Source organism: Myotis lucifugus, unplaced genomic scaffold (assembly GCF_000147115.1).
Source record: "Myotis lucifugus unplaced genomic scaffold, Myoluc2.0 scaffold_30, whole genome shotgun sequence".
In the NCBI taxonomy this organism is placed as follows: Eukaryota; Metazoa; Chordata; class Mammalia; order Chiroptera; family Vespertilionidae; genus Myotis; species Myotis lucifugus.
Genome location: NW_005871078.1, coordinates 3,910,082 through 3,923,382, shown reverse-complemented (window position 1 = coordinate 3,923,382; position 13,301 = coordinate 3,910,082). Strand labels below are relative to the sequence as shown.

Genomic DNA, 13,301 nt, shown 5'->3' with positions numbered 1-13,301 from the left:
TTTTCCCAGGTTGTGTCCTTTCACTCACATGTCAGAATTCAGGAGAGAAAACTTGACTGTTCGAACTGAAGTCAAGTGACAACTCTTTGGCTATAACTGGGGCACCTTGATTTACAGCTCACAAAAACTATATGTAAACTCTGCTTTTGGCTATGATGCAATAGGCAATGATGCAATGATATTAAAACCAGTGGTTTGAAAGTAACAGTTGGTAAATTACCCCTCTGTTCTTCATTATACCTCTGTTCTTAATTTGGAATCACAAAATGACAATTCAAAAACCCAAATCTGTACAGATTTTCCACAATATTTACAACATTAAATTGAATGATTTCTTTTGCTACCCCAGATGATGGTTTTAACACAACAGGTCTGGATTGAACAAGTAACTGTTGGACTTTGGATAAATTACTTCCTATAACCCCTCAGTTTCCCACATTGCAGCATTATTGAGGGAACTAAAGCCAATTCATGTAAGAGTCTATCACTGTAGATGCACAAAATAAGTGGAGGCATTTTGAGTAAATCCATCTAAAATAGACATAACAAGTGAGGTAGGTAAGATTCCATTCTTTTGTTAAATAAGCTTTCTTAGGCTTCTGTTCAGGCTTGCTAAAAATTATTAATCCTTTAAATCCTTATTGAATGAGAAAAACTATAAATTATTTAAATAGAAAGGACAAAAATAATAGGAATTAGTTTTTTAAAAAAATTATGGGAACAAAATCTAATTTAGCATAGCCTTGTTTTTTGGAGACATATTCACCTGCTTTTGTTTGGTTTTGTCTTTTTTGCATTTGAAGGTGATTGATGGTTTGAGGTCAAGTTTACAGAAGTGTAACATGACACCTGCAGTTGCATGTTATGCTAATTAGACTGTCTTTGACCTTCATCACTGTTCTGTTACACATTAAATGTCACATTCTAAATATCTTATTGGTGATAACCTGTATATTGTTGTTTGAAGACTGGTAGTCCTGAAATCTAACAATAGGCAAGAAAAGCATTTTTGTACTGGTAGTAGTAATTATCATTGATTTTTACCCCAAGGAGCTCGAGTGCCTGGTACAAAATGAAGGCAGGGAGATGTATATCTGGGACTACAGGGTGCCTAGAGTATGCTCACTGGGTGTCTCTTGGTACTACCATGACCAGTGAAAATTGTGGATAGAAAATTGCAGCAACCATAGAATGACAAGTACAAGAAAATCAAGGACACAGACATCTTGGGGATGAAGGTGTGGGTTACTCCAGCAGGCAAACAAATAAACCAGTAAAGGTCCAGGCCCAGTGTGAGAGAATTCTAAATTGGTCGTAGAGGATAAATAATACCTATTATGGCCTTGGAACCAGGTGTAGCATTAGGCATTGCACCTGTTTCACTGACTTCCTTACATTCACTCTTCACCCAGATTCTAGCTGGCCATCACATTGAAGGAGATTCTGTAACTGACTGAACTTCATGGAAGGAAAAGGGAAATATGAGTGGTCAGCACAGAGAATGGACTTTATCAGAACAACTCCTGTGCTGCTTCTAATTCTCCTTTTCTGATCTTAGCTGTGGAGACTAGTTCCCATGAAGACTTTAATCAGATTCATCCAGGTGCAACCTGACAAGATCTTGCCTGGGGCCAGGGCTGGGTACCTCTCACTTCCTGCTGGAGGGCTTCTGTTATGCTTAGTCATTAGATATCCCAGGACTCTCAGAATTCATGCTTGGGAAACAAGCATGAATTTCAGAGGTGTTAATGACCTGGGGCTTAGCCCTTGACTAGTGGAGAAGGAAGATGATTGATAATGATTCTGGCATGAATTTCATGAGGCTTTCAGATGTCCATGCATGACTGAGCTCCCTGACATCCAAAAGTGGTAACCAACTCAATATGCATTTCTCTATTCTTTTCTCTTCTCCGCAGTTTCACTTTCTCTGACTCCCAAGGCTGTTCCCTGGGATAACATTTTCAAATAAATTTCTTTCCAATATGCTTTCCCCCCTGCTACTTTTGAAAGAACCTAGATTGAGATAAGAATATAATTTATATTCATTTAAAACCTATTAGAAACTTACCGTGATTCAAGTGTTATTTTATTTTTTTACTTGCTTTTAAACTGATAAGCTTATGTATTCACAAATTAAATGTGTACATCTAGAATATCTTAAAGCAAATAGCTGATATTATATATTTCATCTATAAATATATTAATATGTAACTCTAATGTATAAGGCCTTAAAATATAACTACAATCTCATGATCATATACCCCAAATTAACAATATTTTCTTAAAGTTATCTAATGCCTCATAACATTTTAGTTTTTCTAATTGTCTCATAAATGTCTTTTTAGAGTTAGTTTATTGGAGTCAGGATTGTAACAAGGTCATATATTGTATTTGGTCTATATGTGTTTTACAAATCTTTAATCTGTAGCAGTTTCTCTCTCTCTCTCTCTCTCTCTCTCTCTCTCTCTCTCTCTCCCCCCCTCCTCTCTCCCTTCCTTCCTTCCTCCCTCCCTTCCATTCATTTATTTATTGAAGAAGTTGGATCATTTGTCCTGTAGAATTTTCCACAATTCTGAGTTTGGCTGATTGTTTCCTCAAGGTTCACTTTAAATGTCAACCTTAAAAACATATTTTTCCCCCTAAAACATTTGCTGTGCAAAATACGTGTTGCTGATTATCCCGGGAATGATTTCTATCTCAACTTCCTTGCTGCTGACTTTCTGATTACTGACTTGAGTACTTTACATTCTCTAATGTGCTGAGGCAAAGGCAAACTCATTTCCCGTTCACTTGGAGGAAAGAGGGACTTCTTTATTATATCTATACTGAAAATGTACTTCTACATAGAGTGGTATTTAGTCATTTCTATTATACCTCGTTCTATAATAATTTGAAGTGTCATACAATTGTGCGTACAAATCAAGAATTTTAAAATAATGTGTGAGGAATGAGAAACTTGGAGAACTGAAAGTAGTGCTACATGGGCCAAAGCAGTAGAGTTTCAAGAGTAAGGATCCATCAGCCCACCAGAGGCAGAGAGAAGTCATGGAAGGAAACAAGCACATATCCAGTGACCTGAGTCATCACAGCATGGGCAGTTTCAGGAGAAACATGCCAGTAGATCAAGGAGTGAACTGTGGTGAGAAAGTAAAGATGGGATGTCAAGTTCTCTTTAAAAGAATTTGGCTATGAAGTGAAGTGGAGATCTTAAACACTATCTGGGTGGGAATATGACAGGTAAGATAAGGGATTTTTATTTTTTTTTCTTTTCAAAGTATGAAAATGCTGAGTGGAAAGAACCTATAAAATTTGAAGGTAAAAGAACAGGAAAAAAGTGATTGATAGCAAGTTCCTAAGGACCAAAAGGTCATGGGTAAAGAAAGAAGCACAGAAAAGGAGAGGAAAAACAGGAAATTCTGGCTTAATTGGATACTTCTCTTAGACAAGTGGGTGGCTAATGTTTTGACCTGTCTGATACAGTCAAGTAAGCATAGTCTAGAAGCCTCATGTCTTGTCAAGAGAGAAGAAAACAGTAGCAGTTGGTAATACAATAAGAAACACAGTGGAAGGGTTATTGATTACAGATGTTTTTGTTTAAAATATCCTGTAACAACTTTGTCTAATAATTCCAAAGAATTATTAATAATCTTACCAATTAAAAAATTTTTCATTTTTCCTTAATGAAAATGTATTCTCTGCCACAGCTGCTCTTATCTTATAAACATCTGTCCATGCCTTATGATTTTCATATAAAAATAGAATAATAAGCCTGACATTTAATATACTTAATATGCAATTTATCTCATGATGCATCAATGAAGTTATTTTCAATATGAAATCTGGATGAAAATCTTTGGGTTGTTAAAGAAAATGACAAGTGTAAATAAATTTTAAATACAGTTCCATGAAACATGAATTTATCAATAGGATAACTAGTTTATCTGAAGTCTTGTGAGAGTGTTCTGTATTAGAACTATGGTTTTAGTCTGATAATTGAGAGTACATTGTAGATTTAATTATATGCTTGAATTTTCCATTAAATTATTTATATAAAAGACATTTGTTGAGATGGTTGCACAATGATGTGAGCATACTTAATGCCACTGAATTGTACACTTAAAAATGGTTAAAATGGTAACTTTATGTTATGCATATTTTACTACAATAAAAAATATTACTTGCTATACAATTCAATACTCTTTTGGCTGAATAATTTCTTTATTGTGAAAATAAAATATAGTGAATTAAATACTTTGATGTTTCAATAAAAGGGTATTTGAATGTTAAATAGTATTTAGAGAAAGGTCAGAAAAGACTACATGTTCCTACCCATTTATTACATCTCTATTAGCTTCTGTTGGTGGACTTTAAGAGAACATACTTTTAAAAATTATGCCAAGAAAGCCTTGTAGATAATGAAAAATACAACTTTAACACAATGCAATTTTTTCATAAGTCAATCAGGGAGGATATGATAGGAAGCTCAGGAGTTTACCAAGGGGCTTCCTTGATTACTCTCCTTGAAAAATTTCTCTCCTTGTTATCTTGGAAAGTAACATGGTTGGTAAGAATACACATTGGACACACTCAGGGTTTGACAACCAGATATTTGAGATACAGAATTGTCAGTCCATATGGGCATCTGTAACAACCACAAAAGAAACTACGTTAACTGCAGACCCATTAGCTGTCACTTTCCATTTCTCCCAAGCTCACACCTCTTGCTATAGGTAACCACTGCTATGCCATAAAGACTACAGACCTGTAGTCTTTATAGACCTATAAGAGGCCCAGTGCACGGATTTGTGCACTGTTGGAGGCGTGGCCTGTGGGGATCAGCCCACTGTGGGAGCGCCACTCATCCTGGTGAGCTGAGTGGTGCTCCCACTGTGGGAGTGCACTGACCACCAGGGGGCAGCTCCTGCGTTGAGCATCTGCCCCCTGGTGGTCAGTGCATATCATAGTGACTGGTCGACTGGTCATTCTGGTCATTCCGCCATTCGGTTGCTGGGTTTTCATATATATGGATTCTGAAGATTTCACACAAATGGGATCATATAATATGTGGTCAGACTGGCTTATTTCCTTTAGCAAATACTTTTAAGTTCATCTGTGTTGTAGTATGTATTAGTACTTCATTCCTTTTTATTGCCAAATATATTCCATTTATGGATGTGCCACATTTCATTTATCCATTAATTTGTTATGGACATTTGGGTTGTTTCTACTCTGGTTATTATGAACAATGTTGCTGTGAATACTAATAAGGTTTTGCATGGATATATATTTTCATTTTGGGGGTTTTCATTTTAGGAGTGAAATTGCTGGTAACTATGTTTAACTGTCTGAGGAATTGTCAGAGTGCTTTCCAAAGTAACTGTACCACTTTACATTAGCAATGTGTGAGGATTCCAGTTCTCTACATTCTTGCTGACATCCTATATAATAAAAGTAGTATGCAAATTGTCCCCTCGACCGGGAGTTCTTCTGGGAGTTTGACCAGGGAGCAGGACCAGCTGGGGGAAGGGAGAGAGGCCCTGGCTGGCAGCAGGTGGCCAGGGGAAGGGAAGGAGTACCCAGTCAGCTGCCGCCAACTGCTAGGGACCCTACCAGTGCGCAAATTTCATGCACTGGGCCTCTAGTTTGTTAGATTATCTTATTGTAGCCATTTGAGTTTGTTGGAGGTAGTATCTCGTTATGATTTTGATTTATTTCTCATTGATGGCTAATGATTTTGAACATCTTTTAATACAAATAATCATTGTATTTGCCAATGTGTTCACTGCAAATTTGCCTATTTCCCTTAGAGAAATGTTTTTATATCCTTTGTTAATTTTTAATTTTGTTATTTATCTTATATTGAATTGTAATACTTGTTTATATATAGATACAAGTTCCTTATCAGATATATGATTTGTAAATATTTCCCCGATCTGTGGCTTGATTTTTCACTTTCTTGATGGTATCCTGAGAAGCACAAAACATTTAATTTAATAAAGTCCAATTTGTCAATTTTTCCTTTAGTCACTTGTGCTTGTGGTGTCAAATCTCAGGAGAATTTGCCCAACCCAATGTTGTAAAGATCTACCCTGATTTTTCCTTCTAAGACCTTTATAGTGTTAGCTCATAAATGTAAGCTTATGGTCCACTTTGTATTATTTTTTGTGTGTGTTGTGAGGAGGGCATCTGATTTCATTCTTTTGCATGTGGATATACAGCTGTCCTGGTATACTTTGTTGAAAGGACTATTCTCTTAAACATAGATCTTCTTTTTCAAGATTATTTTGGCTCTTCTGAATCCCTTAAATTTTTATATGAATTTTAGGGTCATGTAGCCAATTTCTGCAAATAAAGCCAGATGGGGTTTTGAGAGGAATTGGATTAAACCTGTAGATCAGTTTGAGAATTAGTACCGCTGTCTTAACAATATTAAATATTCTTAACTATGAATATGGGATGTCCTTCCACTTGCTTATGCTTTGTAGTTTTCATTACACACAAGTCTCATTTTTAAAAGTAAATTTATTCCTAAGCATTTTATTATGTTTGATGCTATTATAAATGGAATTGCTTTAATTTGATGTTCAGATTGATCATCGCTAGTGTATAAAAGTTAATTGACTTTTGTGTATTGACTTTGTAGTTAAGTAACTATAAACATTAGTTGATTCCATTTTATGTGGATTTTCATAAAGTTACATGTTTTTATGGCCATCCTCATAATCGTGATCATTAGACATTTGTGTGGTCTGCATAATGACTTAGCAGACTGCCTACCTGCCTTTCATACAAATCCTGCACCTAATAACGCCTTACACTGGAAAGTAGCCTGTTGATTTGGGACAGGGCTTCCCAATCATGGAGCTGAGGTTTAGTGTGGGGACTCAGACAACAAACAAGAGGCAAAAAGGAAAGGACCAGTGTAAGGGTTTACAGGATGATGGAGATGCAGCTGTAGCTTGTGGTCAGGGGAGGACTTTCCATGAGGTGATATTTAGACAGAAATCTAAAAGGAGAGAGAAATGAGCCATGAAAAATCTGTGAGGGGAAAAAAATGCCCTGTGCAGAAAGAATAGAGAGAAGCTTGCTCAAAGTGTTCCAGAACCATGAGGCGGCATCGGATTTGAGGAAGATGGGCAGTTGAGAAAGTGGCAGGAGTTGAGATCAGAAGGATCAGGGCATCCCACATTGCTCCGCATGCGATGAGAAGTCCAGGCAGTTTGGTGCAGAGGGTAACGTCATCTGATTTAGAGTGTTACAGGGAGCTCAGATGGGAGAAGAGCAGGGAGAGGCTGTGGCAATAGCTTTGTATAGTTCTCAATGTGTAGTCTAAGGAACCCCAGGAGACCCCAATGACCTTTCAGGGCTCCATGAAGTCAAAACTATTTTAACAATAAGTAAGAAAGAGGTTATTTTCCTTCTCACTGTACTGACATATGCACTGATGGTGCTAAAGCAATAATGAACACCACTGCTGGCATGTTAGCACGAATCCACGGAGTGCAACCAAAATTATACAAATAATCATTGTATTTGCCAACAGCCCTGCTTCACTTTACGTATATCCTTGATGAAGTAGTAGCAATTAGGAATGTTATTAACTCTCAACCCTTAAGAACATGTCTTGTGATGAAAGGGAAAATAAAAAAACACCTAGGAACTCTTCCTGCTATTTTACAAAATTATCATTGGTGGCCTTGAAAAAGAAGGCTTTTATGCAAGTGAGTGCAAGTTGAAGAGTCCTCTTCTTTTCACTAAACAGCATATTTAAAATAGCACTGCCTGCAGCCGTGTCAAATTCGGTGCCTGCCGCACCCATGGTCGGCTCTGGCCAGAAGGCTGCCATCGAAACACCGTGACTCATGGGCCTTAGGGATACACTTGGTTACAGACACCGAGAGAGAGAGAGAGAGAGAGAGAGAGAGAGAGAGAGAGAGAGAGAGAGAAAAGGAAAAACACTGACAAATTACCTATTCAGACTTGATTATTGGGAAAAATTTTTCTCAAAAATGAATAAAGTGAGTTTGCTACTTGAAGGAAAACAGCTGACAGTATTTGTTGTCAGTGAGTTTTGACAGAAGAGTTACATTTTAGAAAAAAGTGTGTTGGCCAGCACAAACTTGATGCTTCCCAAAAGTTCAAACATTTTAATGAAATTGGTAGTGATATGTAAAACGATGTCACTCTTTTAACTGTTTTTTTAAATAGTTATTGTTCATAAATATGTTATGTTAACATGCTATGGTTTATTAGTGTTACTTTTCAAAGAGTTAATAAATTAAAACACAGACTTTCAGAAGGATAAATACTGTATGATTCCACTTATACAAGGTATCTAAAATTGTCAAAACGTGGAAATAGTAGGTAAAATGGTTCTGCCAGGCTGGGAGGAGGGGGAAATGGGGAGTTGCAATTCAACTGGTACAAAGTTTCACTTATATGAGATCATTAAGCTCTAGAGATTTGCTGCACAACATTGTGCCTATAGTTAATGATACTGTATTGTACACTTAAACATTTTAAAGAGGAAGAGAAAGGGAAGAAGAGAGAGAAACATCAATGATGAGAGATAATCATTGATTGACTGCCTTCTGCACACTCCACACTGAAGATTGAGCCCACAACCTGGGCATGTGCCAGATCAGGAATTGAACCTTGACCTCCTGGTTCACAGGTCAATGCTCAACCACTGAGCCACACCAGCCAGGCTTAAACACTTTTAAGAGGGTAGACATCATGTTAAGTTTCTTTGCACAACCGAAAAAAGAAAAAGAAGAGAAATAAAAAAGAAAACAAAACAAAAACCATGGGCTTTCATGTTCGAAAGACCAGAGTCGACATTACTTTGTGTGACTTGGGGAAATATATTAAATGTTTCTGAGACTCTGTTTCCTTACCTGCACACGAGGAAAATACCAACAAGTATTATAGGATGATTGTGCATATTAAATTAAAGAGGTAACATTTAAAGAACACTATAATTTAAGGCATATAAATGGCATATTGCAATGGTGTCATTTTTAAATATTCTTTCTTTTCCATATTTTTAGTTTTACACCACGAGTATGTCAAACATGGGAAACAAAGTGTCTGCACTGTGATGTTTTAGAAATGTCTTTTATATGTTGTGAAATATTACAGTATGTTTACTTAACCTTTGTAGGATTATTCATTCTGTATGAGCTGGGGAATAAAGGAAAAGGCAAAGTAATGTCTAATGTGTATAACTGATTTCTTTTAACACACGTCTAAATCTCAAAATATGGGAGAGAAAAATTTAAAAATTTACAAGTAAGTATTAAATTGTTGATAGAGATGTAGGTATTCATTTGTTCATTCATCCATCTATCTATCCATCCATCCAATCCATCCATCCATCCATTTTCTTCAAGATGAATTCAATGAGTCCATACCCTAAGTCAGACACCGCTAAGTGCTACTAATCCAAAAATGGGCAATACAATTTTACCCTACAAATAATTTATAATTTCTCAGTGAGAACCACAAATGCAAATACCTGGTAAGCCACTACAGTGTTATAGATACCACAGAAAGATCTGGAGTGGAGAGAGAGAGTACCAAAGATGCCTATGGGAGATGAATGGCAGGCAGAAGAGGTTTCCTAGAACAGGTGATGCTGGGATAGCTCTGAAAACACAGTATGTATTTGCCTGGTGGGTAATGGCAGCATTCTAGGGAAAGAGCAAAGTCACAAAGATGTGAAATATCATGCCATGCTTTGGGAGATGCTATAAGTTCGGTATGGTTGCAAGAGATTTGTAGAATAGGAAGCAGCAAGAAATCAGCCATGGCCAGGTCATGGAGAGCCTTGTATGTTTACACATAAGGGAGCCACTAAAAGACAAAATAAAGATCCATATCTACTCCCTCAGACCCGTCCAAATCCATCTAAGACACAGATCCATGAATTATTCTACAGATTTCAAAATTGTTTTTTTAGATAAAATTTAGGAAGGTTTAAAAAGTACTTCAAAACAATTGAATACCTACGTAAAAAGATGCTTGGCTGTGGTGAAGTTTCCAAGCAGTAGATTTGAACTTACCTTTGTGATTCCCAGTGCCTTTTCTGGCAGTTACATGATAAACATCTGTTGGAATCATTTTAGTTCTTAGGAAATTTTGCTTATCTACTGAGAGGAACACATATTGTTGGTTCAATTCCAACTTGCAGTTTCTTCCTCAGATTTTGAAAAAAGAACAGACGGTATTAAATTGCTAAGGGACTTAAGAGAATTTTTCAAGGAAAGATATGTCTAGAGTTAAGCATTTGGAAATACTACTTAGAAATTCTATACACAGTGGGACTAACGATAATAATAGTGATGATGGGATCCTCATATAATTCTCAGAACTTTTGGGGGGGGGTCATATTCTCCATTGAATAAGCCCAAGCTGATTTAGCTTAGTGGATAGAGTGTTGGCCTGCAGACTGAAGGGTCCTGGGTTTGATTCCAGTCAAGGGCAGATGTCTGGTTGTGGCTCGATTCCCAGTAAGGGGGGGAGGGTGCAGGAGGCGGCTGATCAATGATTCTCTCTCATCATTGATGTTTCTATCTCTCCCTCTCCCTTCCTCTCTGAAATCAATGAAAATATATTTTATAAAATACATACATACATACATATATACATAAGAGGCTAATCTTTATAACAAACAGAAGAAAATGATAAAATAAACTACAGGAAGAGTTTAACTCTGCATTAATTTTACACATGAAAAAGTTTGTGAAGTCCCCAATGAAGGAGAGAGTAAGTTGAATTGAATATACTTAGCAGGAGCATTCAGTTACACACACCCAAAGTTACAAAGAAGAAAAGGAAGTCCTGGAACAGGAGAAGAGACATTGGTGTAAAACGCTGTCTTGCACCCCTTGGAAGCTATTCCTTTAAATTCTTTATTTCTCTGCTAGAGGCCCGATGCACGAAATTCATGGGGGGGGTGTCCCTCAGCCAGCTTGTGCCCTCTCGCAATCTGGGCCCCCTCGGGGGATGTCCACCTGCCGGCTTAGGCCCGATGCCCCCGGGGATCAGGCCTAAGCTGGCAGTCAGACATACCTCTTACAGTCCTTACCACCCACCTGTTAGCTCCTTACCACTTGGCTTGCTGCTCCTTAGTGCTGCTGTGGAGGCGGGAGAGGCTCCTGCCACCATCGCTGCGCTCCCCAGCCATGAGCCCGGCTTCTGGCTGAGCATTGCATCATAGTGACCAGTTTTTCTGGTCATTCTGCCCTAACAGTCACTTAGGCTTTTATTATATAGATCACTGGCATACTGAGGTGAGATCTGGAAGCATCGCAGATTATTGTTGGGGTAAATCCATTTGAAAATATGAGTACCTAAGAAGAATGGTATCTGAAATAGGTAAGTTATAGGTAGACATACTGGTCACTTAATAAACACATGGCAGATGTCCGCCTATTTATTTATTTACCCATTCATCAATTTATTTATTCTTTCATAAATCTTCTTTAAGATATTTATTGAGTGTTTACTATGTGCCAGTTTCTGGCTTTAGCTCTTTGTTATATTTTATTCTATTTTAAATGTTATCTTTTTTAAAGTTCCATTTTATAATACTCCATGTTGGTATATAAAAATGAATAAAGCTAGTAGAACGTGCATATATTTTTTTTGCAAAGAAAATTATAAAACTGTTGAAAGACAATTCCAAATAAATACAGCAATTCACCATGAGATCACATGGATTATAATATGCAATGTGTTAAAATACTAAAAGCAAACAAACAAACAAAAAAACCCAACAGGTTTCCTTGTAGAAAATAAGATAATTCTGAAATTAAATATATGTATGTATATGACCTAAAGGTTAAAAAATAGATAAGACTTTCTTGAGAATATTGAAATATTAGATACAAAAAATAGTGTGCATTGGTGGTATAATGGTGAACATAGCTGGCTTCCAAATATAAAAAATTATAAAGCGATAGTAATTAATAAAAAATTAACTCAAAGATAAACAAACTGACCAATGCAATAAAATAAGGAGGCTAAAATTAGATAAAGAAGAACTTTAAAAAGAAATGATGCTGAAATGACTGATTATGCAAGTGAAAACTATGGAAATCGAAATGCTACCTTACATGCCAGAATTCTCAGTTGTATTAATTATCTGTTGCTGTTCAACAAATTACCCCCAAGTTGAGGCTTACAAACAAATATAAGTATTTATTTCACAGTTTCTGCAGGTCAGACATTCAGGAACCGCTTATCTGGTGGTTCTGTCTCAGAGTCTCAGAGGTTGCAGTCAAACGTTAGGTACTTCCGTCCAACTGCATGACTGAGATGGGCAGATCCATGTCTAAGACGGCTCATCCATGTGGCTGGTGGTATCCAGTTCCTCACTGAGTCTTGGCTGTGGGGGTCAGCTCCTAGCTACATGGACTCCCCACAGGGTTTCTTGAGTGACTTCACAACATGGCAGCTGGCTTCTCCTGCAGCTAGTGATACGGAGAAAAATGAAACTGCAGGTCTTTTATTACGGCTCAGAGGTCAAAAGCCATACTTTCTGCATATGCTATTTATGCTATTTATTACACAAGGCAAGCCTTATTCGATGTGGGAGGATAACACACAGCAGTGTGAACAAGGGAGACAGGGATAAATGGGGCCAACATGGAAGCCTGGTACCACATACACAACAATGAATTATAGTTTTGATTAGGGAAATGTATAATATTTTGTAAGACAATCTAAGAGAATATCTGTATGATTTCTGAGCAAAGTCTTAGTATCCAGAATATGGAAAGAGCTGAAAACATCACTAAAAAGATGAACAACCCAAAAGAAAAGTGGGCAGAATATTTGAAAAAGCTTACAGAAGAAAGAAGAATGAGCTATAAACATTACAAGATAGCCATCTTTATTAGTAATCAGGAAAATATAAATTACAGTCAAAGTGTGATACCCATTTGATCTGCAAAAACTAAGAAGCCTGAAACCATCAACTTATGATGATGTGGGGCTATGGAAACCCTGACACATGCTGGTGGAAATTTGAATGGTCCAACTCTTTTGGATCACGATTTGGCATTCTGTAGCATGGTTGAAGATATGCATATCCAATGACTCAGCAATTCTTCACCAGGAAATATTCTCAGGTATCTTCATAGAATCACTGCAATAGCAAAAAACTGGAAACATCTCAAGAATGAACAGAATGGACACATAAGTTGTAGGATATTTATACATTGAAATACTATAAGCTGTGTGAGGGTGGATATAAGGCTGAAGGGAGTGTTTCTTTTTTACTGTATAGATACTAT

At 37.0% G+C, this 13,301-nt stretch overlaps 1 pseudogene; it reads left to right on the top strand.

Moving 5' to 3' along the window:
- Positions 1-7,783: 7,783 nt before the first annotated feature.
- On the top strand, positions 7,784-7,897 carry LOC111825533 (annotated as a pseudogene).
- Positions 7,898-13,301: the final 5,404 nt, after the last annotated feature.